This window comes from Protopterus annectens, chromosome 2.part0 (genome assembly GCF_019279795.1).
Source record: "Protopterus annectens isolate FY-2018-M chromosome 2.part0, PAN1.0, whole genome shotgun sequence".
Classification (NCBI taxonomy): Eukaryota; Metazoa; Chordata; order Ceratodontiformes; family Protopteridae; genus Protopterus; species Protopterus annectens.
Genome location: NC_056728.1, coordinates 1788217569 through 1788231224, shown reverse-complemented (window position 1 = coordinate 1788231224; position 13656 = coordinate 1788217569). Strand labels below are relative to the sequence as shown.

The 13656-nt window shown below is 37.6% G+C and overlaps 1 protein-coding gene across 5 annotated transcripts in view; it reads left to right on the top strand.

The window, feature by feature from the left end:
* ARHGEF10L (Rho guanine nucleotide exchange factor 10 like) overlaps nucleotides 1-13656 on the top strand; it is a 3087848-nt gene that overhangs the window by 60615 nt on the left and 3013577 nt on the right. The window lies entirely within an intron of this gene.

The window sequence follows — 13656 nt, the reverse complement described above, 5'->3', positions numbered from 1 at the left end:
TCTGTGAACTGCCTTCTTCATTTGTATTCAGTTTTGGGTGTTTTCTCTGTTTCTTTTGGAGAATGTTTATTCTGTTAGGCACACTTTTGCATGTAGAACATGTTTACAGTTATTATGTGACTGAACTAAGGCTTTCAGACTTTCTGATGCATTTATTGGTGTTTATGTTTTGCTCAGAAAAATAATTTTCCTAGATACACCAATTTGCTCATCCAGTATTTCTTATAGAGTAGTCTGCAGGGAATCTTTAAAGTCGGCCAACTCATTACACTCCCAGAAAATATGTTCCCGGTTACTTCTTTCTTCCCCATCACACCTCCAACATTTGCTGTCTACATACATTCTCTGGGGTCTACTTGGGGTATAAAAATATTTATGTATACATTTCCAGGCAAAAATCCTAAATCTTCTAGATTTTGTTGCATATTTGGGAGACAAACATATATCCCGCATTATTTCTTTGTGAATTGCTTACCCAGTCTCTCTTCCCAATCCTTTCTAAACTCCTGTGATTGTTTTGTATAGTTATAATGCAATATTTTATATGCTGTACTAATTATTCATTTTTTAACAGTAACTTCTGTTCTAGATTCTACTAAAAACTCTGTCAGTGCTAGTCTTTTATTTAGCCCCCCCTCCCCCATTTCTTTCTCTTTGCCTATACTCTGATATCAGTCCTTGAAATTGAAGGCAATCTCTAATCTGCAGTCCAAATAAATTCTTGGCATATTCCCATTCTATTACTTTTCCCTCTCTAGTTATTTGCTCCCAATACCTTGGTTCCTTTGTCAGTTTTCTCCCAATAAATTCCAGGCTCCCTTGCCTGTTGTCTGTATCCCTAATAACAGTCACCCCTATCGACAGAATCTCCTTTTTCCTTTCCTTTGTTGTCTTAGTTCTTAGAATACTTTCTGCTACTTTATGAATATAATATTCTGTATGATTATTGTTATTCTCTTTAAAGGTCTGCATCCAAAATCCCAATTTATTTTATTTATTTATTTATTTATTTTATTTTACATTTGTAGACCGGGATAGTCCGACTGGATCCATGTCCATTTTCAGTGGAGGCCTAGGGAGAAAAGCTCCAAATTAAACAGATACAGTAAAAAAATAAAGACATAATTACATATATGGTATTTACAAAGAATACATAGGCAAACATGATTAGACAAGTTCACAGGTTAAAGGTTACCCCTGGTTACAGTCAGGGAAAAATTAACAGTAGCTAGTTTACTAGATTATTCACATTCATGATGAGCGTTAGCCAGGCAGTGGCAAAGCCAGTTTAGTGCCAGATGTGTGAGTTTGGTTTTAAATTGGACTAGGGAGGAGACCAAAGTAATATCAGCTGGAAGTAAGTTCCAGGCTCTGCCTGCAGAGTTTGCAAAGAGGGAATCACTGGCTGCATTGTTAATTTTGATTGTCTGAATTAGTAGTTTGTTCAAGGATCGAAGCAGTCTTGGATTGTTATGGGGGGTAATATTTTTAAGAGCTGGTGTATTATCTGGATTATAGAACATTTTATTTATAATCAGAAGGTTATATTGGATTAGACTTGGAAGTGCTAGCCACCCAAGCTGTTTATGGTTGATGCAGTGGTGTGTTCTAAAAGGTAGGCCAATGGCAAACCTGGCAATGCGATTGTAACAGGTTGACAGTCTATTAAGTACGGATTTATTTAGATTGGAGAGAAGGGGGGAAGTGTGTAGAAGTGTTGAAAGTAGGTGAGAGTGAGCTATGGCCATCTTAGCTGGAGGGGTTAGGAAGACTTTTATCCTATACAGTGACCCAAGTTTTTTATTGATGGTCTTGATTGTTTGATTTACATGTAGGTCCAATTTTAGGTTGTCAGTAATGACACCTAGTAGTTTTGTAGAGGGGTTGGGGGAGAGTATTGTACCATCTTTTGCATTTATGGTGACGGTAAAAGCAGCAGACCTTTGTGTTGGTGAGAATAAGTGACATTTGGAATGACTATATATAAGTCGTTAATAAAGATGGAAAACAGTAGGTGCCCTAATATGGAGCCTTGTGGTACTCCAAGGGTGCTTGGTAATAGGTTAGAGAGCTTGTTCTGCCAGAGAACAGCTTGTTGCCTCCCACTGAGGTAGGATGTAAACCATTGAAGGGCTTTAGAATCTAGATAGAAAGTTTGTAGGGTGTGAATCAAAAGTTGGTGATCAATCGTGTCAAATGCCTTGGAAAGATCCAAGAAGAGGGCTGAGGATATGTGATTATTCTTACGGTTATTGTTTATGGTATTGGTAAAAGCCATTAGGGCTGATGTCATGCTGTGGTGTGGACGAAAGCCATGTTGAGTATCAGCCATGAGGTGGTTTTGGATTAGGTGGTGCATGAACTGTATATACATTTTTCCATAATCTTTGCAAGTGGAGAAAGTATAGATATTGGTCTATAAATGGAGAATTCAGTGGAGGAACCTCCTTTATGTAGTGGGATTACATAGGATGTTTTCCAAATGGTGGGAATTTTAGCCTCTGCTATGATACGATTAATTAATATTGATATTGGATAGGCAATGGTATCAGCTGATCTTTGAAGGTACTTGGTGGGGAGTTGGTCAGCGGAGAGTGTGGTGGGTTTTAATTTTTTGATCAAGGTACGGATAGTGATGTGGGCACTGGTTGTAAGCTAAACGAGAGTCATTTTTTAGAGGTGATACTATCAGGGCCAGGGGAGCTAGTAGGTAATTGGCTAGCTAGGGCTTGAATTGTCTCAGTAAAGAAATGGTTAAAACTGTCTGAGACCTCCTCAGGGGATTTATCAATGGTGGCAGCGGGGATAGGAGTAGACGTTTTTCCAGGATGAAGTAGATTATTCAGACCTGCCCAGAACATCTGAGGATTGTTCTGGATAGTTGTCTGTAAATTATAGTAGTATTGTTTTTTGTCATGTAGAATGGATTTTTTAGTTTCATTCCTAGCTTGCCTATATTTAACATGATCATGGGAATCTTTAGTGGAGCACCATAGAGCCCAAAATGTGTTTCTACTGGTAATTTTTAGTTTAGACTATTTAGAAAGTCATGGTGCAGTTTTTGCTTTTGTTCACTTTGAGCAGGCAGGTGCATGCAAATCAAGGATTTCATGAAATTTGTTGTTAAAATATGCAACTGCCTCCTCTAAGGGGAGGTGTTTTATAGACCAGTAACAGGAGCTAAGTTCCTGTTGGAATTTGGCAGGCTCAAAGTCTCTTTTGTTTCTGACTTTTCTGAGTAAGGGTTGTTGTGGATTAATGGCTTTTTGCTTAACTATGTAAGTGAGAAGGTGGTCACTTAGGTCATCGGGGAGGGTACCAGCAGTGTACAGTTGGGGGTTACTATTTACGAGTACCCAGTCGACTATGCTTTCTTTTTTGTTGGGTTTACCTAGCCTGGTAGGGGTGGTTATGGTTTGTGTAAATGCATGCAGGTTGATGTGGGTAGAAGGGGATTCTGAGGAACAGGTGCCCCAGTCAATGTTAAAGTCTCCAAGTAATAGGTTTTCTTGGGGTTAATGACATGATAGGCAGTGAAGGGTGTCTTCAAATGTGGCTATATTATTACCTGGGGGGCTATACATACAGATGATGTTGATACATTTACTTTTGTTAAGTTGCACTCTAGTAGCAAGAATTTCAGAATTATTAATCTGAGGTGGTTGATTAACATCTATGGTCACATTCAACTCAGATTTATAGAGTATAGCTACCCCACCCCACCCCTCCCTGGAAGCACAATCCAGCCTGTGTATATTATACCCAGGTGGTAACACTTCATTGTCAGTAGTGTTAGGTTTTTAACCAGGTCTCAGATAGACAGAGAATCTCAGGGGAGTGGACAGCCAGGATGTCATGCAGTTCATGTGCCTTGTTATTAATGCTCCTAATATTGAGATGACAGACCAAGAGAGAGTTAGTTGGTCTACTGATTATAGTTTTGTGGCTTAGGTTACAGGTAGAGGGGGTGTATATATCAGGGGTGGATGGGCCTGGATTGGGGTGTATGTCACCACTGAGTATGAGGCTAGGTCTATACTTAGTGATAAGCCTCAGGAGTTTGTTTAAAAGTTTGTAGTATTGTCTTGATCTAGAGCTAATGTGCCAGGGGTTGGTATGCTGTAAGAGTGAACAAGATGTTGAGTTGTACCCATTGTTAATAGCATGGCTAAAGGTGGGATACTTTACAGTCAATCTCTTCTTATTTCTTGAGCTTCCTTTCTGTTTCGTCATCATTCCTTTCCACTTTGAATTATAGGTTTCTGCTTGTGCTATGTATAGGAGCCTTAACTGTGTAGCTCTGAAATACCCATTCAAATCTGGTAATCCCAATCTGCCTTGTTCTGTTGGAAGAATCAGCTTATCCCACTTGACTCTTGCTGTCTTCCCCTCCCTGATAAAATCCTTCAGCTCTTTATTAATTGCTATCCACAACTTCTCCTCTGGTTGATAAAATGTACCTTACATGTGTATAAGATTAAAGGGACTAAAAACATTTTAACTGCTTGTATCTTGCTATTCATATCCTATAAGAGAGCTTCCAATTTCTCAGTTTTTGTATTATCTTTTGTTTAGTCTCTTTTCACATGTCCTTAGCTGCCACACCAGAATTATTTTTAATCCATACTCCTAAATACTTCATTTTATCATTTTCCCATAAATATGGATATTCCTGAAGCAATTTGTGTGTGGGTACATAATTTACTGGTATTGCCTTTGTTTTAGCTTCATTAATTTTATATCCTAAAAAGATATGAAACTTTCTCAAAATGTTCCACAGCACTGTAATGTCATTTTCTGGTTTTATCAGGTATGGAATAATATCATCTGCAAATAGAGCTAGATTTTCTTGACTACCATACCAATTATATCCTTGAATTTCTGAGTCCCTTATTTTCTTTGCCAATGGCTATAAATATAAAACAAATAACAAAGGGGAAAGAGGACACCCCTGCCTGGTTCCTCTGTGCAAGCAGAAATTATCAGAGAGGAACCTACCCACTTTAATTTCTGCCTCCGATCCCTATGTCCTCCTAATCAACCTTGTAATTTTATTAGGTAATGCAAATGCTTCCATTGCCTGAATAGTAAAATCCCAGCTTTCTCTGTCAAATGCTTTGTCTGCATCAATATCCACCAAAAACAATGGCATTTTCTTACATTCTGCTTCCCTCTGGATCACCAATGTTCTGTTAATGTTGTTGAATATTTTCCTCCCTTCCACAAAACCACATTGATCCATGTCTATCAATTTTGGCATCACTTTTGGAATTCTTTTAGCCATTATAGACATAAACACTTTATACTCATGGTTTAGTAATGAAATGGGCCTGTATGAAGCTGGATCTCATGGATCTTTACCCTCTTTAGGTATTACCGTTACCACAGCTTTCTTCCAGGATGTTGGTACTTCTCCTCTTCCTAAAATACTGTTAAACAAAACCTTCCAGATCTTTATCATTATTTACCCTCTTAGCTTCCAAACTTCCACAGGAATACCATCTATTCCTGGGGACTTTCCCTTAGACTGGTTATACAGCACCATTTTTATCTCATCTCCTCTTATCCTGTTTGTAATTGAGCCTCATCCACCTCTAACTTTGGCATATTTAATGCTTCCTTAAACATTTCCATTTGTACCTTTTCTTAATTTCCGTATTTTTCTGCCTTATACAAACTTTCATAGAATTTCTGAAATATTATTAATACTGCTACAGGATCTCTTGTTAACTTCCTTGTTATAGGCTCCACAAGCAAGCTTGGTGACAGCCCTTTCCACTTTCTGTTGCCTGAGTCGTTGTGCTGAAAGTTTTTGAGTTCTAGAGTTATCAAAAAATAGTTGCTTAACAACAATCTTTCTAAACTCATGCATATTATTGAGGTAATCCCTTATTTTTAGTTTAGCATTCTGCAGTTGCTTCTCATCTTATTTTGTGTGATTCCCCCCTATTTTGCAATACTTTAATGTTTGTCTGTCCCTCTAAGTAATTCTGCCTAACCTAGCCCAGTTTTTGTATCTCTGGGAGTAATATGTAAATTCACTCTGAATTCCTAGTACTGAATTCACATCTTCCATGCCAAATATTTTCATAAATTTCTTCAAAAATCTACCCTCCTTTGTTATATTTTCCCTTCTGCCCTCTCGACACATCTTCTCTGTTGCAAATCAAATTCCAGTCCTCACCTGTAAGTAATATTCCTTGCCGAAAGCTGATTATTTCACCCAGAATTTTCTTAAGCTCCATTATAGCTCTTTTAGGTGGAATATAAACACAAGCCAGTGTAATCCTACTGTCTTGCGAGTAGCCCATTGGTAGTACAAATCTACTATTATTGTCTTTTTTATCTTCTTATATCACTGTTGGAGCTCCTCTTGCAATTAATATAAGTAATTCTATTTCCTTTGTCCCAGCTCTTCTGCTAAGTAACCATCCTGAAAACCTTTCTTTATCAAATTCACATGTTCAGTACTTTCCAAGTGTGTCTCCTGTAGCATAGCATTTTGTACTCTACATTTTTAATATAGTTCACTGCTCTTTCTTTTTTGCATTTATCTGTGAGACCATTGACATTTAAAGACATTACAGAAAGCATCATTGTATTAAAGTTATTATTCCCACATTTTTGTCATATCCATTTCAGCCTATGTCACATCTTACAAAATGTTTTATTAAAAGCCTTCAAACAAAAGAAAGCCCACCTCAATACCCCCTTAAAACCTATTCACTTAATAATAGCACACAAAACTATGTTCCAAATTGACAGCCACACTAACAGACTTGAGTTAACCTAAAATAGATTTTATCCATGCTGAGACGCATGGTGCAGCCTGTGCTTCTATTAAGTGCTTACTGGTTTTGTCTTATCTTTATAGCTGTCCCAGGTAGGAAAACACATGAATGCTTTCAGAGAACATTATCTTCTGCCTATTTCTCTTTATCAAATTGTCTCCTGGAGACATGAGGACCAGATACAGAATTGCTACTAAGCATACATTTATTTGCTAGAAAAAGCCTTATAATATTCAATAGTCTTTGTTCATTTACATGCTTTCTCTTAAAACTTGTTACTAGATCAAGTTAAGGGCCTTAATCCAGTCATTCCCCTATGCAAGAATGAGAAAAAGTATACTAATTTTTCTTTTGTCATGATCTTTTAACCAGACATTTGTTCTTTTTTACATTGCAGGGCCTATATTTCTTAAAATTGAACAAGGAGAAAGGGAGATGAAAGGAGAAAGAAAAAAAAAAATAACAGCAGCACCTGTTTATATTAGTATCCACATTGCACTTAAAATAACTGAGAAAACTTTACTTTACAGCATGCAAAGAAAATCAGACACTGTAAAAATAGTACCATTAAGAAAAAAATGTTTCTCTTACAGTTAACTTACTCCCTCCTCTTCCCCTCTCCTGATTATTTTTCTGAACATCAACAACATGAAGTAGGACATATGCTTTTGAGTCCTCTACAAGTTTAGCAAAGTGCGGTGGTGGTGCTGCAGTAGCGTTGTCGCCCCACAGTAAGACGCTGTTTGGTTTGATTCTCAGCTAGAGCGTCTTCTGCATGGAGACATGCGTGAATGGGCATACTTTTGTTGAAGGTTGTGCATCAGGGTTGGTAACTCGGTACGTAAAAATCAACTACCAATCATTAGTGGACTGGAGTTCTGCTGTGGTGACCCCTAACTGGGAAAGGCCGAAAGATACAACAACAACAAGTTTAACAAAGTCCAGAAAAGTCCAATATTTCCAGAGTTTCTTCTTCAGTCATGTTTCGCAAATATAATTATTTCACAAATGTAATTATTTTTTTGTAATACCATATTTGTTAATTTCCAAGTTACTGGTTTTATTCCTGTTCATCTCCATTACCCAAATCCTGTCATTGCTTCATTTCCAACATACTGTTGATTCTACTAGTTGACTCTTGTGCTTTTTTCTTTCTCTCAAGCAGTTTTCTGTTGAAACATTGGAAAAGGTTTTACTAGCACAGTCTCTCTGTGGTCTTTATTACCAGAAGAACAAGAAGCAGAATCTCCTTCTGTTTCAAAGCTCACATTTGGTTGGACAAACTTTTGTATTTTCTCCTTAGCATGTACTTCATCAAAAAATGATTTTGTCCCTCCTGGGAAGAATATTTTGAAGATAGCTGGGTACAGCAGTTTGAATCTCATGCTTGCTTCTCGACATTCCCCAAATAGTGGAATAAATTTACTCCTGTTCTGCCTGATACAATGAATCATTCTCCACAAACACTCTGCTGTCTTTCATTTTTAGTACTTTGTTCTTCTGCCACAGTTTAGTCAGAATCAACTCTTTCTTCTAGTGGGGATTGCATCTTTACTAATTAAAGGTCCAGGGTGCTTTCTTATAGCCAGGTTTGGAGAATGCACATGATGTGCCCTTTCAGTTAACCACACCTGCTGTGGAATACCAGCCCAGTTGCTTGTTTGTACTTTCAAAAAATTAATGCAGTCTGTTCCCTCCAGCTTCTCTGGGACAGCAGAAAATCTCAGGTTTTCCCTATGTGCTCTGTCATCTATTTCTATTATTTTATGAATCATCCCTTCTTGAGCAGTATCAAATTCAGTCAGCCTTTTCTTCATTTTGACCTCTGATTTTTTTCAGTTTTATCATCTCATCCGAATATCTGTTTAAAGCTTCTTCCATTTTTTCCAGCCGTTTGCTGTTTGCGTTGATATTCTCTGTCAGTGTTTCATTTAATTTAACCAGGTCTGTGTGCAGTTGGCTTACACTTTCTTCTAGGTTACTGGCAGTCATGTCTGGAGTTTGTACTGCTTTTTGCTGAACAGCTGCAGTACTTTTCCCAGTCAGTGTTTTTTCCTCACCTTTGTAGCTGATTTTCGTTTAGGTCCTCCTGTCATCCAGATAGTGCACTTACTAGCCAGTTACTGACATTTACCCAGAAATATAAGTCCACAGGCTTTCTCTGTCAAGTTTCTGTTTTCAAACTTGAAGAGCTAGAATTAAGCTGTTACTCCATGTGTAACCATCTTGGAAGTCTCTCCTGAAACATGGAATATTAAGGGAAAATTCAGATCTAACATACAACAATTATTACTTGTGCGGTTGCATAATGGAATGAAGGTTGGGGATGCATGATGAATGAGCAACAGTTTATTTATTAAACAAAATGCTAGCTGTTACACAAAAAGTTTGGTTTATGCATCAGTGTGTCCTTGTCCTAAAATGCATAGTGGAGAGACTAAATGGGCTGCCAAAATTAATGTGACAAAACCCTCAAATGATATAATAATGGAAACCATCCTGCAGGCTAACATTTTGTATAAATCCAGCATGGTGTATATAATATATAGTTTATGATTTAGAAGAAGTAAATGCCATAGGGTATGTTGGAGATTTGAGAAATGTTTAAGAATATAAGGAGTCATATTATATTATTTATTAACCTAAAAGTTTATTATTATTATTAGAAGTGAATGCCAATGACTGTGTGGTGGTGACTTGAAAAAATTTAGAGAATGTGTGTGTGTGTGTGTGTGTGTGTGTGTGTGTGTGTGTGTGTGTGTGTGTGTATGCATAAATATATTTCACATAGGGAAAACAACCACTTGGCCACTAGGACAGAATAACACAATGGAACACATTTAAATCCACACAAGTGGGGGGCTTCTCTTCCACACCCCCCTAACTAAATATACCAATTCTGAGATCACACTACACGAGGAAAAAGGTCAAGGTTCACCATGGTAGCCAAGTGGTTCTTTTCCCTATGTAAAATATTGGTGATCCAAAGTACCCAATAGTTTGTCTTTCCAATAAGTTGTCTCTGGATTTTGTTATTTGGCTATGTGTAATTTCGAGAAAGGAAGGTAGACCCATATATATATATATTTATATTTATCTCTCTCTCTCTCTCTGTATATATATATATATATATATATATATATATATAGACATAGATATAGATACACACACACACACACACACACACACACACACACACACACACACACTATATTATGAAAACAAATTAATTTGCTATCCACACCAAGAAAGCAGACTTCTATGAAGTGAATGGATGTGCTTTATATTAAGATGCCAGAGAAGCTGAAGTGTGATAATTGTTTAATTAAATGTATGCACATAAACCCTTGTGTTGCTTAAAGTGTATTATTACATTTAACAGTGCATCATGGCATCTGGTGAGTTAAATGCTGCAGTGACTCTTGCCCTCATCATTCCTTATTTATTCAGGTCATTTTTTAAACAAAAACTACGTTTACTGAAACCATGGCACAAATAAATTTAGTGACTGCCATGGTGATGACATCATATGGACAGGACCATAGACTTTAATGGACCCTTCTCTGCCTATGTGCAACATGCATCCATTAAGGTCTATAGCTGTATCTCATATTTTCCATGAGTTGATGTCAATGAGGCTAAGGGTCACTATTAATTCTCAGTGGCATCTGTGCAGGGAAAATAAATATTGCAAGGTATGATTTTTTTTACCCACTCATTGGTGAAATTTGACTACTGTTTGGAAATGCAACACACTGATAGTAAAACCTGAGTTACCCTTTACAGAATACTGTAAGGCAACCTTAATCAAGCTAACAGATGACATGATGAAATTTAAGCTCCACCCCTCACCTTGATGACTCCATCTTGCATGCTGCCACATTTGTGGATAATTTCTATAGCCATCTCAAAGCATGCATTGAGACATCTGTCCTTATAAGACATACATGTAATACCAAATTCATGAAATCCTATCATGGAACCCTGGTATAAACAAAGTACACAATAACAGGAAGAAACTCATAGCCTGTAAAAGCAAACTTAATATCCCATCATCTAGAGAAGAACTCAATAAGATCAACAAAGAACTCAGAAATAGAATAAAATCCTCCAAGAGCAAGTATGTCTTGAGAATTGCCATTTCTGCTAAGCACAGCCTCAACGCCTTCTTCAGCTATGTCAGAAATCTTAGAGATAATACCCAACAATGCTCAGAGCTAATATATAACAACACCAATACCTACTTGTTTCCTGAGGCTTATCCAACATATTAATGGACAACTTCCATTCTAACTTTACTCCACTATCTTCCTCTAACTTTTCCCAATGTATTAGCACACCTACACTGATCACCTCTGAGCAAGTCCTGAATGTTCTCTCCAAGGCCAGAAACACTAGCTCCATAGGTTATGATAATGTGCCAAGTTTCCATCTTGTCAACAACAAACACTGTTGGATAGACCCACAAATAAGCATATTTAACCTCAGCCTCCCATTTGTTCATTCAAAAGGAATGGAGGACTGTGGTAGTCATCCAGCTCCACAAGTAGGAGATCCAATTCTGATCCAGGAAACTTTAGATCTGTAAACCTCAACAGCTTTATTTGCAAAGCAATGAAACTCCTCATTATAGAACTCATTAACAAGGACATAAGTAGTATACAAGCCACTGACCCAAGCCAGTTTGGGTTTATCAAAGGCAGATCCTGCCGCTTGAATCTTCTGGTCTTCTTTGTGCAATTCATTAAGGACAGACTCAGGCAAATTGGTTCACAAGGCCTACTTTGACCTAGTCAAGGCCTTTGATACCATCCCACAATCAGGCATTATTGATAAGCTAGTCGAACTAAATGTAAATCCCTATAGTACCCACTGGAGAGCAAACTGCTAATGGACAGAACCCAATCTATGAGGTTTATACCACTGGGTGGCTAGCCCCGCAGTGGTAGTTCTTCCACACCACACTCACATGCACACTCACTCCTATGGCCAGTTTAGAATGTCCAGTCCACATACTGCATGCCTTTGGAATGTGGGAGGAAACCAGAACACCAAGAGGAAATCCACACAAACACAGGCAGGACATCCAGACTTTGCACATAAGGCACCCCAGCTGAGAATTGAACAGGTGAACCTCTTGTTGTGAGGTGACAATCCTATCTGCTGTGCCACTCTGCCACCCAGTTCCATAGCAAAGTGCCAGATGAAAAAATAACAAGTCCTGCAGCAATGCGTTTTTTGGATACAGCCAATAAGGAGGTTCTATTCATGAATTTTTATCAGCGGGTCTTACAGATGAGTAGTTTAACAACTAGAGGTGTAGGAGAATTTCCTTTTATTTTAATTTAACTGTGGTAGAACTGTGATCCAAACAAACCATGTTCAGGTGCAACCTGGGACTTTCAGAATCACAGTTTAAACAAATGTCTCAAAGTTAAGCATGTAATATAAAGATTTTATATGTCTCAGAATGCAGTTTATAAACAGTTCATGCCAAGCTGATTTGTGATATATAATATTACTTAATGCTTTAATTTCATTTCAAACTCCATCCTAATGTTTTTCCGGTGTTGTATTTTTTGAATACAGTTTCACGTCCCTGGAAGCAAGAAAATTTGTTTAGTTATTTATTTTGTATTTTCTTTCAGTCTTCTGTTATGCAGATAATCAGAGGAAATCTGTTAATGGTTGCTGCACTCTTTTGTCTGATAAACGTGATCTATTTTTTCTTTTCCATTAGAAATGTTATGGGCAAATAAGTATTCTTAATTTTATTTACATATAATTGTTTCTATTACAATTCAGTATAAAATTTAGTTTAAAACATTACTGCTTTGTTTTGCTGTGAGCTGTTGCATGCTTTATCGATATCAAGCTAACTTTTGTTGATGTAATTGATAGCTACTTTAAAGAGCAGCCTCTATGCATTGAATATAATATTATATGTATTATTACTTATGTAAGTTAAACTGAAAAAAAAAATAAATGAGCAAACACATCAAAAAAAGTTTGTGGAAAAAAAGATTTAAGTAAATGGTACCAATGCGTCTTTATTTCTTGAAAAATATATTTGCCAAGATTCAGAAACATAGCTCATGTGACTGCTTAATGGCAGCATCACAGGTACAAAGTATTAAGGAATGATCTGGAAAAAAACATGCAGGTCATGTAAAGATAACCATTGTACATTGATGGTTGCATGACCTAATGAGCATCTAATGAGTCCAGTAGCATGCATGTAGCATGTCCTTGATGGTACATCTTCTCACACACACAGTAGTGTGGTATGTGTGTGGTAGGGATGCAGAGCTGGACACTCTCCCTAACAATATAGTGTTATAAATGGGAAGAGAATGGGTGTATCATACAGTCAGAAAGGGGGAAGAGCAAGCAGAGGAACTTACAGAGGGACAAATGGAAGAGAAGCTTGGTACGAGGTGGAGAAGCAGGGTATATTTCTTGTGGGAGGTATTCAATTTTTCCTTTATTCATAGAAATGCAGAGGGGAAGGGTAGTAAGGGGAAAGTGTGGGCAGGAAAGATGGTATAGGAATAGTAGCATGAAAAGACAAACAAATGCAAAACAAAGACACAGACCAACAGAGAAGATGCTGAGACAAATGGGAGAGGAACACAAAGGAGAAACAGACAGACAGATATAGGGAGGATAATTGATGTTGAGGGATTAGACTATATACTGGGGAGGTAAGTGAAATACAAAGAAGGGAAATACTATGACTAGGGATAAGGTGGGGTGACAGGTGAAGGTCATACTGCCTAGTGCTTCAGCCAACCAGAAGGTCACTTATATGAATGTCTTTCTGACTGGGTCCAGCTACTGGTGTTCCAGTAGGCAGAACCAGGCT